Source organism: Pan paniscus, chromosome 1, assembly GCF_029289425.2.
Source record: "Pan paniscus chromosome 1, NHGRI_mPanPan1-v2.0_pri, whole genome shotgun sequence".
NCBI lineage: Eukaryota > Metazoa > Chordata > Mammalia > Primates > Hominidae > Pan > Pan paniscus.
In genome coordinates this window covers 86,526,745-86,548,561 of record NC_073249.2, presented here as the reverse complement: position 1 = coordinate 86,548,561, position 21,817 = coordinate 86,526,745, and the positions used below count along the sequence as shown (strand labels likewise).

Sequence of the window (21,817 nt, the reverse complement as noted above, 5' to 3'; positions counted from 1 at the left end):
CTCACAGTTCCACAAGGTTGGGAAGGCATCAGGAAACTTATAATCATGGCATAAGGCACCTCTTCACAGGGTGGCAGGAGAGAGAATGAGTGCAAGGCAGGGATTGCCAGATGCTTATACAACCATCAGATCTTGTGAGACTTACTCATTATCGCGAGAACAGCATGGGGGAAACCACCCCCATGATTCAATTACCTCTACCTGGTCCCATCCTTAAAACATGGGGATTATTACAATTCAAGGTGAAAATTGGGTGGGGACACACAGCCAAACCATATCATTCCACCCCCACCCCTCCCAAATCTCATGTCCTCACATTTCAAAACACAATCATGCCCTTCCAACAGTCCCCCAAAGTCTTAACTCATTCTAGCATTCACTCAAAAGTCCAAGTCCAAAGTCTCATCTGAGACAAGGCAAGTCCCTTCCACTTATGAGCCTGTAAGATCAAAAGCAAGTTATTTAATTCTAAGATACAGTGGGGGTACAGGCATTGGGTAAATGTTCCCACTCCAAATGGGAGAAATAGGCCAAAACAAAGAGGCTACAGTCCCCATGTAAGTCCGAAATCCAATAGGGCAGTCATTAAAACTTAAAGTTCTAAAATGATCTCCTTTAACTGTATGTCTCACATCCAGGTCACACTTATGCAAGAGGTGAGCTCCCACAACCTTGGGCAGCTCCGTCCCTGTGGCCATGCAAGGTACAGCCCTGCCCCAGGATGCTTTCACAGGGGGACACTGAATGCCTGCAGCTTTTCTAGGTGCACAGTGCAAGCTGTTGGTGGATCTACCATTCTAGGGTCTGGGATCTGGAGGATGGTGGCCCTCTTCTCACAGCTCTACTAGGCAGTCCCCCTGTGGGACTCTGTGTGGGGTCTGCAACCCCGCATTTCCCATCCTCACTGCCATAGCAGAGGTTCTCCATGATGGCTCTGCCCCTGCAGCAGACTTCTGCCTGTACATCCAGGCATTTCCACACATGCTCTGAAATCTAGGTGGAGGTTCCCAAACCTCAATTCTTGACTTCTATGCATCCACAGGCCCAACGCCACATGGAAGCTGCCAAGGCTTGGGGCTTTCACCCTCTGAAGCAATGGACTGAGCTGTACTCTGACCCCTTTTAGTTATGGTTGGAGTGGCTGGGATACAGGGCACCAAGTCCCAAGGCTGCACACAGCAAGGGGGCCCTGGACCCGGCCCAGGACACCATTTTTCCCTCCTAGGCCTCCGGGCCTGTGATGGAAGGGGCTGCTGTGAAAGTCTCTGACACACCCTGGACACCTTTTCCCCATTGTCTTGGTGATTAACATTTGGCTCCTGATTACTTATGTAAATTTCTGCAGCAGGCTTGAATTTCTCCCCAGAAAATGGGTTTTTCTTTTCTATTGCATCATCAGGCTGCAAATTTTCCAAACTTTCATCATCTACTTCCCCTTCAATGCTTTGCCACTTAGAAATTTCTTCCACCAGATCTAAATCATCTGTTTCAAGTTCAAAGTTCCACAGATCTCTAAGGCAAGGACAAAATGCCACCAGTCTCTTTGCTAAAGCATATCAAGAGCCACCTTTGCCCCCGTTCCCAAGAAGTTCCTCATTTCCATGTGAGTCCACCTCAGCCTGGACCTTATTGTCCACATCACTATCAGCATTTTGGCCAAAACCATTCAACAAGTTTCTAGGAAGTTCCAAATTTTCCCATATCTTCCTGTCTTCTTCTGAGTCCTCCAAACTGTTCCAACCTCTTCCTGTTACCCGTTCCAAAGTCATTTCCAAATTTTTTAGTATCTTTACAGCAGTGCCCCATTCTACGGGTACCAATTTACTGTATTAGTCCATTCTCATGCCACTATAAAAAACTGCCCAAGACTGCGTAATATATAAAGGAAACAGGTTTAATTGACACACAGTTCCATATCGCTGGGGAGGCCTCAGGAAACTTACAATCATGGTGGAAGGCATCTCTTCACAGGGCGGCAGGGGAGAGAATGAGTGCAAGCAGGGGAAATGCCAAACTCTTATTGAACCATCAGATCTCTTGAGACTTACCCATTATCATGAGAACAGCATGGGGGAAGCCTCCCCTGTGATCCAATTACCTCCACCTGGTCCTGCCCTTGACATGTGGGGATTATTACAATTCAAGATGATATGTGGGTGGGGACACAGAGCCAAACCATATCATCAGGCAAAGTTGGAGTAGTAACATTCAAAGTCTCAAGACTGACATATGTTCCCTCCATCCCTAGGTCCAATGACTGCTACCTCTCTGACTCTGTCTTCTACTCCCCTTCCTCTCACTCTGTCCTCACCACATTGGTTTCTTTGCTGTAACTCAGGGCATTTGCCCTTGCAGTTCCATTTCCCTGGAATGCTCTCCTCAGATAGCTACATGGCTGTCTCTCTCACCTCCTTCAGACTTTTACTCAAATATTGGCTTTTCAGTGAGACTTTTCCTATGGTTCTAATTAAAATTTCAACACATACACAATACTCTCCTTACGTTCTTCCTGCTTTATTGTCTGATTACTCCCACTAACATTTGGGTTCCCTAAGGGCAGAGATTTCCATTCCTTTTATTCATTTCTAGATTCCCAGCATCCTCCAGATACCTGGCTCATAGTAGGTCATTAACAAATATTCACCAAATTAATAACTACATGAGTGAATGATATAAATAAAATAAACCCGGGCTTTACATCTAATTGTTGGCTGATTAGAAACAAGCCTCTCTTCATCTCTTTTTACTTGAATTTATTCCTCTGTAAATTAAGGTCATAATACTCCATCAAACTCATGGCTTTCACCATTGATTGTGAATTCGTGACATTTCTTAATCAAAAGCATTGAGAGAGGAGATGTTTATAATTAGAGACAAAATTCAAAATTTTGATCTGGGAGTCAAAAGACCTGGGTTGAAGACATGGAAAAGAGATCTTTGTACTTCATATTAACATAACCATAATTTCCCTCTCTACCTCATAAGATTTTTGTGAACATTGAAAGGAGAGCAGGGAACATAGTAGGTATACAGTCAATATTTTTTTCAATCCTATTTTCTCCCCTATTAGCCAGGCCAAAAAAAGAAAAAAATGTTATAGTGATAATGCTAACAACATCAATAGGAGCTATTATTACTTTGTCTCTGGGTGGTTACCTTAGTTGTAAGATACTAAGCTTTTGGTGGATTTAGTCCACATAGGCTGATTTGTTTAACTCAGTTTCATCTTTATTGACTCTACCCACACCTTGGCCATACCTGACTATTAATGAAGGCTGTGTCAACTCATTCCTTTCTTGTAGTACTTTTAAAAGCAGTCTAAAGTTCAGTATCTGATGACAATTCATTCAGTGATACTATTCTGCCACTAAATTACTTTTGCCATTAATTAACTCTGTAAAGGATAAAAGATTTATAACACCTGATGATTAACCTTCAGGAACTCAGAGCATATTGGATTTATATAAAAAGAAGTGCATACTACATTGACTAGTTAGAATAGGGTCCTCTTAAGACAGTTGTCTGGTTATTTGTAACAAGTTTCTATATGCCACATAAGAGGCGTAACAGGATATGTTAATCAGATGTCCTTTTAAAAAAATCCACAAAGACACATTACAAAAAATTCAATCCCATTTGTAGTCACTTTTCCAATTATTGATTATAAGATGGCAACACTAGACTTTAAATGGACTTTGCACAAGTGATTGACATTTGTCTGACTGGCAAAGTCAAGTCAGGCACCATTCTCTGGCCAATACAGCAGAATGGAGGTGGAGTGAGAGAAACTGCATGCATGTCAGAAGCTGTGGGAGACCAGAGGGACAGGCTAAAAGTACAAAGATAACATTCAGAGAAACTTTTCCCACATTTTTCTCTTTTTTAAATATTAAATTACAATAAAAAAATGAAAAACATTACCTCTTGGCGGACTCTGACAACTGTAATAATCCTGTGCATTTGCACACATTTATGTACTTAGAGCTGCACAAAACCCATGGAATAACCAGAACAGTTATTATTCCCATTTTACAGGCAAGAAAACAGAGGCATGGAAATGACAGCTGGCTTGTTAAATTTGCGTATTGGAAAAAGACAAGAGTTTGTGATCATGTTAGGGACTAGGAGAGCAGTATGTTTTGCAGGAGTAACCCAGGAGAACCTTAGCTTTTGCGATCCCCAGAAGTAATCTCCTAGGAAAAACACTTTGCCTGGAGAATTTAACAATAGTAAACTAAACAATGTTCCAGGAATAAACATTGGGTCTATTTTTAGTCCAGTGGTATGCACAAGGCTAGAGTAAGCCTGAAGGAATGTTTTGTGTGATGGAGAATAAACTGAACTTATTTGGTACTGTTGCCTTTTGTCCAAGCCCTTGTCCTAGAGTCCCCAGGACCATTTATGCTTATTAGTCCTTCTTTATCTGGTGTCCTGGGAAGAAACAAGTGGTAAAATTAAAAAAAAAAAAAAAAAAGGCTAAATAGAACATTTTCTTATCTTCAGGGTTAAAATTGTTACTTCATTCAAAGCAATTGGGAAACAGCAGGCCTTCCACCTTTCCTTGTTATCATTATATGTGCAGAAGTAAAGTACTCCTACTACTACAGTAGTTGCTATAACCCAAATAATGTAGTTTCTGTATTTAAGAGTAAAATCAGAGAGGCTGATATGCAAAGAAAATAAAAAAAAAAACCCAGAAGTTATGAGACCTGGACTCTAGAGCCATTTTTTCCCTGTAATTGTATACCCTTGGGTGATTAATTTACTTTTATTAGGACTCCATTGCTTCGTTTTGTTTTCTTGTGAAATGCAAAGATGGCGGGGGTGGGGAAGGATGGGCACTGAACTAAGTGGTTGCTTATACTTAAGATATAGCACTCTAATTCTTTGATAGTTTTTGCTAGAAGGCTATGGGATGAAGATTTGTCAATTGTCCATTTAAAGTAGAAGCAATTTTCTGAATTGCTTATTTGTGATGAGCAGAGACACATAACCTTATTGTCTCTTCATTCACTGTTCATACTCAATGAAAGTTTCCTGTGCCTTCTGAAGCAAATAATGTATATCTGATATATTTCTGGTATACTGTTCACCACACTCTTAAAGGTAAGTATACACTTTTTGTAGGAGATGTAGTTATATACACAATAAGTCTGGGTGAAATATTTGCTGTGGTTTGAAGTTTGCATATATATTACTGTAGATTGCTTCTTCAGAGATTAGGAAATCTCTCAAGGAGGAAAGGGAGTCAAGTAACAGGTAGAAATGAATGTCATTAAATAGAAGACATGCCCAGGTACAGAACCCTGTCTCTTCAATCTGTTAATATGCTGTGCCTTCTATTTCATTAACTTACCAGTCAATGTAATAGTGTGTTACATACATTAAATACTATAGGAATCCTGTGGAGGCAGACATGCCTGTCGGCTAGGGTCATCAGAACAGGTTTCAGAAAAGAGAGAATTCTACAAGGAATTTGAAGATCAGCAGAAAATGCATAGATGGAGAAAATAAGAATAATTTTCCAGTATGAAGTATAGCATAGACCCAAATGAAAAAAACAGAGTGTCTCTTTTAAAACCACTGTATATTGATCACATTTAGAAAATGTAACATCAATAAAATAATACTATTTATTATTCAGCCTATGTTCACATTTTATGTCTTCTACGTCATTTTTTCCCTCTTATTCAAGATCCAATCCAAGATCAATTTCATTATTGTCATGACTCTAATTCTTCAACCTTTATGATGTTGACATTTTTGGAGAATAAAGGTCAATTTTTAGAATTTCCTTTAATTTGGATTTTTAAAAAATATTTCTCCATGGTTAGATTTAATTATGAATCATGAACAGGAGCAGTACTTGAGTGATATTTTTTCTTCTCTGTGCATCATATCAGGAGGTACATGATTAATGACATTAACTTTGTGTCACTGTGTGTCTGGTCATTGATGACATTACTTTGACCACCTGATTAAAATGAGATCTATGGGGTTTTCCCATTTTTCTCTTTGTAATTAATGTGATCTGTAATAAAAGATGTTTTAAAATGATGTAAGCATCCTGTTCCTCATTAAACTTTCCCCAAATAGCTTTCCCATTCATTGAGGAGGCTATTCCTTTGCTTTAAAAATTTCCAGTGGGAGTTTGGAAATTTCAATGTAAACAGCCACATTATTTTAAAATAAATACTTAAATCAATAATCAGTGTCATGCGTGTCCATGTGAAGAGACCATCAAACAGGCTTTGTGTGAGCAATAAAGCTTTTTAATCACCTGGGTGCAGATGGTCTGAGTCCAAAAAGAGAGTCAGCAAAGGGTAGTGGGATTATCATTAGTTCTTATAGGTTTGGGATAGGTGGTGGAGTTAGGAGCAATTTTTGCAGGCAGGGGGTGGATCTTAAAAAGTGCATTCTCAAGGGAGGGAAGAATATTACAAAGTACCTTCTTAAGGGTGGGGAGGGTGTATCGTACAAAGTACATTCACAAGGGCAGGGGACTATCACAAAGTACATTATCGCAAGGGCAGGGAGGGTGTATTTTCACAAAGTCAATTGATCAGTTAGGTGGGGCAGGAACAGATCACAATGGTGGAATCACAGTTAAGGCAGGAACTGGCTATTTTCACTTCTTTTGTGGATCTTCAGATGCTTCAGGCCATCTGGATGTATACGTGCAGGTCACAGGGGATATGATGGCTTAGCTTGGGCTCAGGGGCCTGACAATCAGTACTTACTCATTTCCACTCCCTGATCCTTTGTTTCTGATTCTTGACCTACTGCTGGCTAGGACTTCAAACACAATGCTGAATAGAAGGGATAAGATCACATATGCTTGCCTTGTTTTTGATTTTAGAGAGAATGCATTCTATTAGCTGTAGAATTTTTATAGATGTTCTTTACCAGATAAAATTCCTATTTCTATTTTTCTTAGTACTTCTTAATCATCAGTGGGCATTGGATTTTCAAATTTTTACACATCTATTGAGATGATAATATTTTTCCCCTAGAACAACTGTGCATTCTTATAATGCACAGTACCACTTGGTACTGAAATATTTTCCATTTTATATATTGCCTGATTCAATTTTTCAGTATTTTCTTAGGAATATTTGTACCTATAATTATGAGGAATAGTAAACTAATGCTTTTTTTCTTATAAGAAATGTACTTGTTCATTATTTACATCACAGTTTTGCTGATATCATAAAACTAGACTTTAAGTGTTCCTTCCTCTTTTATTTTAGGGAGTGTTCATATGGAATGGTTTTATTCCTCCATAAAGATCATAGAATGTGTTTGTAAAGCCATCTGAGCCAGTTTTCTCTGATGAAAGATTTTTTATAACAAAATCAATCTCTGCTTTTGTTATCTATTATTGTGTAATAAAACACACAAAAACTTAGTGGCCTAAAACAATAACAATCTATTATCTTTTCTCACTTCTATGAATTGGCTGGTTTTGTCTGGGCTGCATTCACCTGGAGGGTTGGCTGAGCTGTGAACCCCAAGATGGTTCCACTCCCAAGTCTGTCAGTTGGCTCTGGCTAATGGCTCAGCCTTTTTCTCCATGTTTTCTTTCATCCTAGGCAGCCTCAGGAAACTGTTTCAAAAGATTGGAGGTAGAAACTACAAGATATCACTGTGCCAGGCTTCAGAGATTGTACACCATCACTTCTGCCACATTTTGTTGATCAAAGCAATTCACAGGGACATCCCAGCTTCAGGACAGGGGATAAAAATTCTTTCTCCAAATAGGAGGAGGGGCATGCAGAATATGCGGAGTTGTTGCAGCCATCTTTGAAAACAATCTACCACAGCCAATTCAGGCCAGAGTAATTCATATCCCTTCTACATTCTCATTCAATCAGAGCATCAGGCTTAAAATTCTTGATCTCATCATATAAATCCGGTCCAGATACTGATGAGGCACTTTGGATGTAGTTTCTCAAGCACATCTTCTCTGATACCACTCCTCTTAAGCCAGACACCTCTGAACAAAAATGACATCATCTCCTCCAATACATACAATATATAATGTTGAAAAAGTAGTAGGATATTGGCTACAAACACTCCTATTCAAAAGGGGAAGGACAAGAAAATCATGGAATAACTGGTCTATAGAAATTCTTACCTCCAGCCACGGACATGTTGCTAATTTCACCTTCCACAGTAGAGACTATTTCTTGATTAGGGCCCAGTTCTAATCCCTGAAAGTATTAATAGTTCCCTAACCCATGGTTCTTCTCATCTCTTATTTTTCCCCATCTGGGTCTTTCTCGCTCTGGGTCTTGGTTCTATCCTCTGGAACATCTTTTTTCATAAGCAATGGCTGTGTTGGCAGCTGAGTAGCTCTCTCAGCAAACTTTCAGCCTGTAGAAAGTTAGAAGCCAAGAAGTCTCTTTCATTTTGTAGTATCTCTGATGTTTTTAGTCTAATATAATACAACTCTCTTACTTCTTAAAACTTTGTGAGCTTTCTATTATCTATCAGTTTATAGTTCATTTTACAAGACAAAATCCATTCCAACAATTCATTTTTTGGGCAGGTTTCTCTCTACTTTAGACATCATGTCAGGACAATGCCTTTAAAATTCTCAGGAGCTTTTTTGCCAAGCTAAGAGAGTCTAGCAAGCATAGCCATGAATCTTTTCAAGGATTTTAACAAAAGGTTTATAGTCTTGCCCTTGATTTGATCTAGATTCTGAGGCTATCTCTTACTTTGAGAATATTACATCAGTTAGAGAGACAGGAGATGTGAAAAAGTTTCATCTTCCAATCTAGCATAATTGGGGCCCTTCATATTTCTTCTAAATTTTGTTTAGAAACTGAATAGCTACTAATTTAAATTGCCTCTTTCTTCTCATATGTTATACAGCTAAAAGCAAAAAGTACAACAAAATTTCCCAAAACACCTCATTGACACTCTCAACCTTCTGCTTGGATGACCTCTTCTCCTTGCCTCCTCATAGTTAATTATCCACACAAAAGACAAAATAATCCTTATAAAGATCTATGGCAGTGGTCCACCATTATCTCAAGTGGTGTTTCTGAGTGAATTAGAAAAAAAAATTGTTTCTTCCTTAATATATACTGTTATATCAAGGAAAATTGTAACAAATATACATACCTATGATGACTATAAATGTGAATGGCAGCCCCTAAAATTGCACAGTGCAAATTCTGCATAACTAAACTACTGGCTTTGCCTTGTTCCAAACCTTCTGATGGCTTTCCCTCACAGTTAGAAAATTGTATAACCTATATGAATCTATATAGAATATATAAATACCTCCTACAAACCAGCAATATAATAGGAAAAACCCTTGAACAGACTCTCTACAAAGAATGATATAAAAATGGCCAATGGGCCAGGTGCAGTGGCTCATGCCTGTAATCCCAGCACTTTGGGAGGTCAAGAGGGTGGCTCACGAGGTCAAGAGATCGAGACCATCCTGGCCAACATGGTGAAACCCCGTCTCTACTAAAAATACAAAAATTAGCTGGGCATGGTGGCACATGCCTGTAATCCCAGCTACTTGGGAGGCTGAGGCAGGGGAATCACTTGAACCCGGGAGGTGGAGGTGGCAGTGAGCTGAGATGGCACCACTGCACTTCAGCCTGGGCAGCAGAGTGAGACTGTGTCTCAAAAAAAAAAAAAAAAGATGGCCAATGAACATATGAAAAAGGTTTCAACATCATTAGGTGTCAAAAAAAGGCACATTGAAACCACAATGAGATGGTTCTATGCACTTACAAAAAAAGGTTAAAATTTAAAACAACTGATGACACTAAATGTTGGAGAGGATGTGGAAGAACCAGAACTCTGGAACATTGTTGAAGGGAATGAAACATGGATGCAGCATCGGCGGGGTCCCTGTGAGGCTGCTGACGTACTCTCCAGATGCTGAGACCCATGTATCCTGGGCACAGGCCAGCATTGAGCTGTAGTTGGAGTAGGCTGCCTTCCGAAGCAACATCTATTTACAATGAAGTGGCAGTCTCCAGAATTCCAGTCACTTTTCTCAGAAGGATTGACCAGTTTGACAATTTACTTGTGAAAGAGAATCATGAATTAAAAATAGCAGAGGGGGCAGGTGTGGCGGCTCACCCTGTAATCCTGGCACTTTGGGAGGCTGACAAGATGGACAAATTGCTTGAGCTAAGGAGTTCAAGACCAGTCTGGGCAACATGGTGAGACTCTGTCTCTACAAAAAATCCAATAATTAACCAGGCACGGTGGCGTGCACCTGTAGTCCCAGCTACTTGGGAGGCTGAGGCAAGAGAATCACTTGAGCCCAGGAGGCGGAGGTTGCAATGAGCTGAGACAGCACCACTGCCCTCCAGCCTGGGTGACAGAGACCCTGTCTCAAAGAAGAAGAAAAAAAACAGAAAAAAGCAGGAAGGTAGGAACAGTGGGGGGTTTATTCAATGGAGTGAAGCCTGGAAATGTAGATTTTGCCAACACTGCCACTCCTACTCAGATGAAGACGATGTCTCAGTCAACCAGGATTTGGATGAGAAACAACAAAGGAGAAGAGCACAGAACAATTACTGGCAGGCTTCACAAAGAAAATGTTAAGATTACTACACTACAGATTGATGTTGCCACTGACGGATGATATGCTGAAGTCGAATTCACAACTGACCGGCAGAAAGATGCTGAACACAGGGCTGTCCCTGTAAATTCTGTGTTTTTAGATTTTAATGATACCTTATTTGATGACTTTAATGGTTATGGTTTAAAAAATAAGAAAGTTAGATTTGTTGGACATGCCAAACAGAAATAAAAGAGGATTATCTTATAATTTTAAGATATTTCAGGTTTTATAGGAGTACTGGCTTTTTAAAAATACTTGTTACAGATCACGACTGGCTGATAAAATATTCTTACTAATTAAATCTTATAATTATTTACATATATCCTTGCAAATAATAACAGGAACTGCAAATAACATTATTTGGAAAGGTCCAAACACCTTAGAGAATTCAGTGTCAAAATCATATTAATTGCCACAATCTGAACAGGATAAATTAGAACAAAATCCAAATGTTTTCTTTTAACTAAAAATGAAAATTGCTGCAATATTCAAGTTCAAATTTCCAAAATGCTCCAGGAGTTGCAGAAACTCTCAGAGTGTTGATTGCTAAATTAAAATAAGAAACTCATGAGCTTCCACTTAGCACAGTTTGAACTTTCCTCTTAATATTCTTCCCAACTTAGCTAGACCTTCCTACACTTTTATGGGACAACTGTAGAGCAACCTGGTGACCATGGTCCTGAAACTTTGTAAAAACTGCAGAAAATGCAAAACGCTTGGGTGGAATATCAGGAATGAGGATTTGGGTGGAACTGAAAAAATTTTTGTTGGTAACCATGTAAATCATTTGATTCCCCTTATCTTGATGTGGCTCCTTACATAGGTTTATCTGCTAATTAAAGTTTAGAAGAGTTTAATAAGGTTAGTAAAAATGTTGAAGTTTTTCACCAAAGTCAATGACTCTTTTTGCCTCATTATTCAGTGATAGGATGATGTTGCAAAAGTGGATTTGAGGTCGAAGACTGCACAAAAAAGAAAAGTCTTGGATTATTTATGTTTAAAAATAGGAAAGATTTAATTAAAGCAACAGATAGTTCAGAACCATTGAAACTCTATCAAGACTTCATTATAGGTTCCAGGGAACATGATGCAACTACTCATGTATGTGAGCTACTGAGGTACCAAGGAGAGCACTGTCTCTGAAAGGAAATGCAGCAACGGTGAATCCCATTTCCTGTAACTGTCATGACATCAGGAAAGTGGGGATCTCTTCAGGGAAAGAAATTGGGGCTGTATTACAACAGCTGGGAGAACAGTGGGAAAAAAGTGGTTTCCGGCTGGGTGCGGTGGCTCACGCCTGTAATCCTAGCACTTTGGGAGCCCAAGGTGGGTGGATCGCCTGAGCTCAGGAGTTCGAGACCAGCCTGGGCAACACAGTGAAACCCTATCCCTACTAAAATCCAAAAAAAAAAAAAAAACATTAGCCAGGCGTGGTGGCCTGTGCCTGTGCCTGTAGTCCTAGCTGCTCAGGAGGCTGAGGCAGGAGAATTTCTAGAATCTGGGAGGCGGAGGTTGCAGTGAGCCAAGATTGCACCACTGCACTCCAGCCTGGGTGACAGAGCAAGAATCCGTCTCTTAAAAAAAAAAAAAAAGCGTTACCAAATGGAAAAAGATTCACTTCTAAATGGCATAAAGAAGACCTAAAACTGGTGGCCATTAAAAGGCAGAACATTTTAAATAAGGCTAGTTTTTTCTTCTCCCTGTTAGTGAGATTTTGGAAATCACAGCAGAATAAAAGCCAGCTTAAAGGACCTCTTAAAGATAAAGGTCTTATTTTGTGAATTATATTTCAGGAAGTAAACTGAAATTCACCTCCTCTTGATCTGATTTATATTACTGAAACAGTTATTTTGAAATAGTTCCAACTGAGAAAAGCATAATTGGCTTCTACAATCTTAATCTATTTAGACGTTTTTTAAAATTTAGTTTTTGCATAACATGGCACTAAGATTGATCTGAAAAAAGTGTTAACTATCTGGAAACAAAAACATTTATTAATTTCAATTGAGATAACTGGATTACTTTGTACAATGACTGTCTATGATGTGTTCATTCTTATCTGAATTCCAAAATAAATAAATGAGTGCCTCAAAAGAACTTGAAAAAAGGTACAACTACTTTAGAAAACTGTTTAGCAGGGTTTTTTTTTCATTAAAAGGAAAAAATACACCTGCCCTATGCCTCAGCAATTCCACTCTAAGTATTTACCAAAAGAAATGAAAAGATATATCAACACAGTGAGTTATATAAAATAATATCTTTATTCATTATAGTCAGAAATTAGAATCCATTCAAATGAATTCCAACAGAAAAATAGATAAATAATTACGGAATGGTCATACATTGGAATATTAACTAATCAGCAGTTAAAAAAGAATAATAGTGTATGCAAAAACATAAATAAGTCTCAAAAACATAGTAAACAAACAAAGCCTTACCAAAAGAATGTATACTCTACGGTTTCATTTATATGAAGTTCTAGAATGGGTGGAACTAATTCATGGTGGGGAAAAAAAAAAACTAGACCATATGCATCAGGAGGCAGGGTGGAGATTGACTGGAAGTGGAAACGAAGGAACTCTTAGGGATAATTGGAAAAAAAATTTTTTAAGAGAGAGATGGAGGGTTTCACTCTCTCACCCAGGCTGCAGTGTTGTGATCACAGCTCACTGCAGCCTCAAACTCTAGGGCTCAAGTGATCCTCCCACCTTAGTCTCTCAAGTAGCTGGGACCACAGGTGCATGCCACTGCACCTGGCTAATTTTTAAACGTTTTGTTGAGACAGAGTCTTGCTATGCTGCCCAGGATGATCTTGAACTTCTGGACTCAAGTGATCCTCCAGCCTCTGCCTTTCAAAGTGCTGAGGTTACAGGTGTGAGCCACTGCACCAGGCCAAAATAGAAATACTCTGTATCTTGTTTGAGGTCATGGTTACCTGGGTGAATATACTTGTCAAAATGTATCTAAGGCGTGTGATGGCACACGCCTATAGCCCCAGGCACCATGACTTTGTTGGTTGTTCCTCAAACCCGCCAACTACTCTCACCCAGTCTTTGTACTTGTTCTCTTTGCCTGAAACACTCTTGCCAAGATCTCTTCATGGCTTGCTTCCTTGCCTCCTTTGGGTTTCTGCTAACTTGTCCTCAGGTAAGAGACCCCTGACCACTCTATCTGAAATTCTGTTATCTGACTTATCCCCAAAGGCTAGATGTATTTACCCTACTTTACTTTTCTTCTATAATAACTGATATTGTATTATGTGTTCATTTGATTATTTATTTTCTTCTTGGATTAGAATGTAAGTTTAATAATGGCAGATTTTTGTTGTTGTTGTTCTTAACTGTATCCCCAGTTCTTAAAATGGTGCTTGGCACAGAGCAGGTCTTATTAAATGAATGAATGAAGACCTCTGTGGCTTATTTGAAATATATTATCTTCTGGTCTGAACATAGCTGGGAGATTCTCTTCCATTGCTCTAAACTCTTGTTATGTATAGTTGCATTTTGTCTCTCTCTAGAAGGGCCTCCCCTACCTGAAGAAACTTGGAGTAAAATATTTTCTTGTGATAAAATTGTTTTTCCACCCCATGTTTCAGACTATGGTTATTCTGGTTTACGGTTTCCTTCCAGATAGGTATGGATCACACTTATGCAACCCACGGTCGTTTATTCTCACATTATATGATTTCCAAACCAGCTTAATTCAGATCATTAAGTTGCTGATCCAATTCATTCTTTAAATTAAAATGACTGAAATGATCAGGCTGACCAGACTTTGGTATGGCCATTCCATTCTTAAATGTTTAGTTTAAGATAGAGAACAGTGACATACACAGATATTCGTGTATAAAAATAAGATAAAAATATTTAAAATAGAAAAAGACACAATATTTTCACTGGAGACGAAGTGTTGGCCAGTGGCTGTAAGTGATGGAGAGCTGTGGTTGACTTCCTGGGGATATAATCAGTCTTTGTTAGGAAAATGAATGGCTACATAAGTATAGTACTTGTATTAAGTATTCTATGCTCAAGATTGAACTAGATTAATTGTCCGTAGAGTATTAATCTCAAGCACCTCAGGCTACTTCTTCACATTTCACAGCTAGCACTGGAATAAAGGAAGTGAGACCTTGAATTAAACCTCTTCATTTTATAGAAAGATCTTTCTTGAAAATAATAACTTGTTTTTAAAATTTTTCATTCATGTCTTATAGATGAGATCTATAAAAGTTTTGACGTAAACATCTGAGTTAGTGGCTCCTTGAGGATACAGAGATAATGGATCAAACATGGCATATTTTTAAAATATGTCAGAAAAATATTTACATTTTGGCCATTTCATAGCATAGGTACATTCTTTGCACTGGTGGAATGAAGTAGTTATAAAAATAAATAACATTGGCGAATATTTGCTTCAAGTTAACCAACATTTTCTGAGCATCTGTTAAGCATTATGCAAGAAACTGTAAATACCAAATAAACCAGGTGTTCTCATGCTTGAAAGGAGCACAGGTGGAAGAGAGTTGTGAGATAAGATAGAAGCATACACAAATGAGTATTATGCTCTAAGGCAAACTTTGAAACACACCATAATCAAATGTAATATTCAATGAGAAAATGAGGCAGATTCTGTTCTTAAGTGTTTTCATCTGGGGCTTAAAAGATATTTAAGACTTAGGACAAGTATTGAATGTCAGGCAGAAGGGACAGCATAAAAAAGGTGCACAGTCAGGAAATTGTGTGTATATTGGTGGGAATGATGGTAGCCTACTATGAGAAGAGCTTAGAATTGGAGGGAAGATGTGATGAAATATAGGATTGGAAAGTTCAGCAGGGGAAATGTTGACAGAGGGCTGAGGAATTTAGGCTTCATTACATTTTCTATAGGGAACCTCTAACGTTTTCTGAGGGCAGTAGTGACGTGATCAGATCTGTTTAAAATAAAGTTACTTCTGCAAAGCAGTATTCGTTAGACTGTGGGGAAGAGAGAATAAAAGGAGTTTCTATAACTGCAACTCACCGTGAGTGGTAATAGTTTTACTATGTGTTTGCAAACATTCTACACTCAGAAGTGCAAAGATACATTTGTATAGGTGTCTTTATACATAGAAGGAGGCATTTACTGCCCATCAATGATAGACTGGATAAAGAAAATGTGGTGCATATACACTATGGAATACTATGCAGCCATAAAAATGAATGAGTTCATGTCCTTTGCAGGGACATGGATGAAGCTGGAAATCATCATCCTCAGCAAACTAACACAGGAACAGAAAACCAAACACCACATGTTCTCACTCATAAGTGGGAGATGAACAGTGAGAACACACGGACACAGGGAGGGGAACATCACACACTGGGACCTGTCAGGGGTTGGGAGTAAAGGGGAGGGAGAGCATTAGAACAAATACTTACTGCATGCAGGGCTTAAAACCTAGATGACAGGCCGGGCGCGGTGGCTCACATCTGTAATCCCAGCACTTTGGGAGGCCGAGGGGGGCGGAACACGAGATCAGGAGATCGAGACCATCCTGGCTAACACAGTGAAACCCTGTCTCTACTAAAAATACAAAAAATTAGCCGGGCTTGGTGGCGGGTGCCTGTAGTCCCAGCTACTCGGGAGGCTGAGGCAGGAGAATGGCGTGAACCCGGGAAGTGGAGCTTGCAGCCCGAGATCGCGCCACTGCACCCCAGCCTGGGCGACAGAACAAGACTCCGTCTCAAAAAAAAAAAACAAAAAAAACAAAACCTAGATGACAGGTTGATAGGTGCAGCAAACCACCATGGCACAGGTATACCTTTGTAACAAACCTGCACATTCAGCATATGTATCCCAGAAATTAACATTAAAAAAAAAAGAAGGAGGAGGCATTTACACGCATTCACACAACACACACACACACACACACACATACACACATTTGTTTGGCAAAGACTCAGTGAATCTGAGAGATAGAATATTGTATTGGTTAAGGACACGAGTCTTAGAATCAAACAAAAGACTGGCTCCTTCACTGTGTAACTTTGCTTAAGATACTTAAACTCTAATATAAAATGGAATTAAAATGTTTACTTTTAAGTTTTGTTAAACATTAAATGTAATAACCTATGAGAAGGATTTAGTATAGTTCTCACCTATTGTATGCACACAATAGCTGAGAGCTAACATTTCTACTATTGCCTTTTTCACTATTGTTGTCAATTTGAGATGTACTTCAAGTCAATGAGTAATTTGGTAATAGCATTAACTGGAAACAGCTTGAGGTCTACAGAGAGAAGAAGATAAAGCCTATCATCTCCAAAGCTATAATTTTGCCATTTTAACAAAGGAAGACCCAGAAACAGAACACAGAATCCTCTAAAGTCTGTTCCAAGTTGCTTTCCCAGAAATTACTTCAATGAGTAAACACTTTCCATCTCTCCTGAAGTTTCACTATATACTTATTAATGCATTATGCTACTCCTGCTCAGGAATGATCTCCAAAGCATTTAACCCAGCAAAGTTTATCAAACATATTGTTCCCAACTGCTTGAAGTTTATCTTACAATAGCTTCTATGACTCGTGAAGAAAACAAGCTACAAGGATTACAAGTGATTTTTTTATTTTTTATCTTGGCAGATGTTAAAAAACAACATTAGCAGAAACAATGACATTTGCAACAAATGAAAAATAAAGTAAATTAAGGGACTCGGAAAAGACAATGAGGGTAATTTGTTCGCAACTCTGGTTGTTGATTCACTGGGTGATTGGTGCCAAAAAGAGTAAACAACCAAATATAGTCACTGAAAACAGTAATACTCCATGAAAGAAGGAAGACTTGTTCTGTGATGAATCACAGAAGTCAGTGTTACACAGAATCATTCAGAGGGTTTAATTAACCAGAAAGCCATCATTATAGAAGCTCATCCATAACAAGTCTAATGGTATGGACATTGAAGACAGCATTGTCCTGGGCTCCATTGTTGGGAAAGGCCTGGTTTCATCTAGAGTTCTACTTTTCAGATAACACCCACTTTTCATATGCCATAAGGGCTCATAGATCTTGGGTTCCCATTCTTCTCCCTGGCTTCCATATTATCTAGATAGATAGGAGGTACTGGAAAGAGAAGGTCTGAGAAATAAAACCTTAGGTCACATTATTGAATATAGTCTGCTGAGTAAATTTCATCAAACAACAATGAAAAAGATTTTTTCCCACTAAGAAATCCTGAAATACACCAGAGTATTCACAGCTTTAAAATTCTTTCTTTTGTGTGTGTTGCAGGATGGGTAGTCTATCATCTTGCTCTTTTCACTCACTTCTACTTTTCCAGCTTAATCCTCTCCTATATCCCTCATGTACTGCACCATGAACTCTATTCAGCCACCTACCCATGGACATCTGAGCAAAGCTCACATACTTGTACAAGAACACTTGCCCAGAATTATCTTTTCCCCACGATAACTTGTTGAAAACATTTTCTTTTGAAGTTTCACAGAACTCCAAGAAACCTATCTATATTTTTTCTTTGTAAATATTGCTATAAGATTTTGCTTCTAAAACTTTAGCATTGACATCATTTTGCTTTCATAAATATCTGATTCTCCAAGCATATCATAAGATCTTAAAAATCAGGAACCAAGGTTTTTGTATTGCCTCATCATCTGAAATGCCTGGCATAGTGATTACTGTATCACAGTTGAGAATGCAAAAGCAAATCCTAGTTTTACCACTTAGTACCTGTGTAAATTTAGATGTATTATTTTACCTCTTTAAATTTCTGATTACGCATCTGTAAAATGGGTATAATACCAATTTCAAAGGTTTATGAGGATTACCTATGACAATATACAAAAAGCATCTAAAATGGCACTTGATCCATTGTGTGTGCTCAATAAATAGTAGCTTAAAAATAAACTCGTTTCTGTAACATTGAGGTATAATAATCTTCTTCAGATACATCACTCAGATTATGCCTTCAAGTTGGCCATCAGTTAAAAACAAGCAGCCATTTGTGAGAAGGAATACCAGGCTGGGGGCTGTGGCTCACGCCTGTAATCCCAGCACTTTGGGAGGCCAAGGAGGGCGGATCACGAGGTCAGGGGATCGAGACCATCCTGGCTAACACAGTGAAACCCCGTCTCTACTAAAAAAATACAAAAAATCAGCCAGGCGTGGTGGCGGGCACTTGCAGTCCCAGCTACTCAGGAGGCTGAGGCAGGAAAATGGCGTAAGTAAACCCAGGAGGCGGAGCTTGCAGTGAGCCAAGATCGCGCCAATGCACTCCAGCCTGGGCGACAGAGCGAGACTCCATCTCAAAAAAAAAAAAAAATTAATTAAATAAAAAAAAAATAATAATAATAAAGAATACCCAAGCACAGGGCCAGGCGTGGTGCCTCACGACTGCAATCCCAGCACTTTGGGATGCTGAGGCGGGCGGATCATGAGGTCAGGAGTTTGAGATCGGCCTGGCCAATATGGTGAAACCCCATCTCTACTAAAAAATACAAAAAATTAGCCAGGCACGGTGGCGCGCACCTGTAGTCCCAGCTACTCAGGACTCTGAGGCAGGAGAATTGCTTGAACCCAGGAGGTGGAGGTTGCAGTGAGCCTAGATTGTGCCACTGCACTCCAGCCTGGGCGACAAAGTGAAACTCTGTCTGAAAAACAAAACAAAACAAAACAAAAACAAAACAAAACAAAAAACAAAACAATACCCAAGCACTTTACTACAACTCTAATCATTGGGAAGAACAGTTCTTATAGTGATATATTGTTACAAAACCCACTTGTGTCTGCGAGCAATCTATGATGAGTCTAGATTTACCTGCTGATTCCTCTGGAATTTACTGCAATGATAAACTTTCCAAAAATTAGAAAGTCATTCCAATATCATAAAATAGTCATCTGCATGGAATCAATCTAGATTCTCATCAACAGTGGACCAGATAAAGAAATGTGGTACATATACACTATGGAGTACTATATAGCCATAAAAAGAATGAAATCATGTCGTTTGCAGCAACGTGGATGCAGCTGGGGGCCATTACCCTAAGTCAATTAATGCAGGAACAGAAAGCCAAATACTGCATGTTCTCACTTATAAGTGAGAGCTAAACATTAAGTACACATGGACACAAAGAAGGGAATAATAGACACCAGGGCCTACTAGAGGGTGAAAGGTGGGAGAAGGGTGAGGATTGAAAGCCAACCTATTGGATAGTACTATGCTCACTACCTAGGTGACAAAATAATCTGTATACCAACTCCAGCAACACACAATTTATCCATGTAACAAATCTGCACATGTCTCCCCTAAACCTAAAATAAAAGCTGGAAAGAAAATAATCACCTGAATAATTATAAGAAAATAACTGATAAGAAAATGTGAGTTTTGTTCTAGTCGAATGAATTGTTGAGCTTTCAAGGTTTTCTCAGCACGGAGATATGGTGCCATTCTTAAGCTGTATGTTACTAACCGTATTATCTGTGACAGGGGTAACCCGCTAATTTAGATCAACTTAATATGTAATCAGTAACTATTAAGATTCACTATCAGGCAAACAAATCCAGCTAAATTGCATTTAACTCTACTAAAAACATTTTTAAATCACCTATATGTACCACTTTAGTTATGGAAATTACATTGCAATTGAACTGGATAGAAGTTGATTTTTATATATATATATATACGTATGACATATATAGGATAGGTATAGGTTTTATATATAACCTTTTTGATATATAATTTATATTACATATAACTTTTTGATAGTGATATTCTGAACCTTTTCTTATAGAAAAATGGGCACTTCCCCCTCAGTGATTTTGTTGTATCTTTTACAATGTTCTCTCATAAAGCCACCAATATTTTATTGCTCCTAAGGGATGAGAAAGGACTCATATTTATTCATATTTTTAATCCTACTCTTACAGCCTAGCATAACGTTGGCCCACGGCGGATGATCAATGAATGTTCTTTCAATCAATTAACACATTTTCTTAGTTTTTCCTACTCCAACTTGCTCTGTAACTTTGAGCATATAAACAATCTTTATGGGCCTTGACTCTGTTTCTCCCATGGAAAAGAGACATTAGACACAAAAGGTATCTCATAAATATGTAGTTACAACAGCTGGTGCTCAGCTTTCCAGATCCCACTCTCTTCTCACCCTTAATACCACCCTTAGTACAGAGAGTGACAGTGTTAGTAAGAGCAAAGATAAAACCACTTTCTTTATTAGATCTGGTAAGGCCAGCAGGCCCAGGAAACATGCAGAGTCAGATCTGCCTAGGTTTTAATAGGGTTAGAGAGCATAACTGGATCTCATTCTCTATTTTTTTAATGGACTGATTACCAGGCCCTGGGATCAAAGACTCCTGTTGTTTATCTTTGCTCTTTTACTTTAATAACTGCTGACACTCCATCAGGGTGTCATGGAGGCCCAGAAGGAGTTTTGATTGCCATTCAAGATGAGATGATATAAAACTCACCAGGCTCTGTACATATCCTCTTATAAGCCTAAGGGGTAGAAAATAGCATTACCCTTGTTTAAAATGAACTATCCTTAATCCTTATTTTACAGATCAGAAATCTAAGGCTCAGAGAGACTAACCTGTTTCCTTGTTCTGGGCACTGATCAAACAGAGAAGAAGAGTTTGCTCAAAATATCAAGAATAACCATTTCCCTGGAAAAAAACCACAGCTCAGCGAATGTCAACCTTGTATTTCCATCCCCACTGGTGCTTCTTTTGGGTGCTAATAACTTGTCTTCTCCTTAGCACTCTAACAGGTCTAGAAAGATAGAAGGAAGAAAGAGTCAGCTTTATTGATGGCTGTTCAGTAAAACAAAATACAAAGCTTCTTGGTGAAGCTGGATTTGAGATTGTGATTGGAGTTGACCTGTGACCATCTTTATACCTCACCCTAAATGTGGACATTGGCACCAATGGGTGGGAACATTTGAGCCCAATTTACTCACCCAAATGTCGAGGAGGAAGCTGAAGAATAGCCCACCTCAACCAAGTGGGAGAACAACTGCCCCTCTGCCTGCTTCATAACGGGAAGAAGAGGTGAAAAAGCCCTGTTCCCTCTTATAAAACCCAGGGCAGAAAACACAAAAAGCTACAAGAGAAATGTGCTCATATTGCCATTCAACTGAATAAACACTCTTTAAGTGAAGTTACCCTATAGGGCATGAGGTGCTCAAATTTCAAGTCATCTACCTCTGCT

General features: G+C 38.9%; 1 protein-coding gene and 1 pseudogene across 1 annotated transcript in view; one reads left to right on the top strand and one right to left on the bottom strand.

Moving 5' to 3' along the window:
* Nucleotides 1–21,817, bottom strand: part of RGS5 (regulator of G protein signaling 5) — a 181,607-nt gene that overhangs the window by 87,478 nt on the left and 72,312 nt on the right. The window lies entirely within an intron of this gene.
* On the top strand, nucleotides 9,248–12,672 carry LOC100989881 (CCA tRNA nucleotidyltransferase 1, mitochondrial-like; annotated as a pseudogene).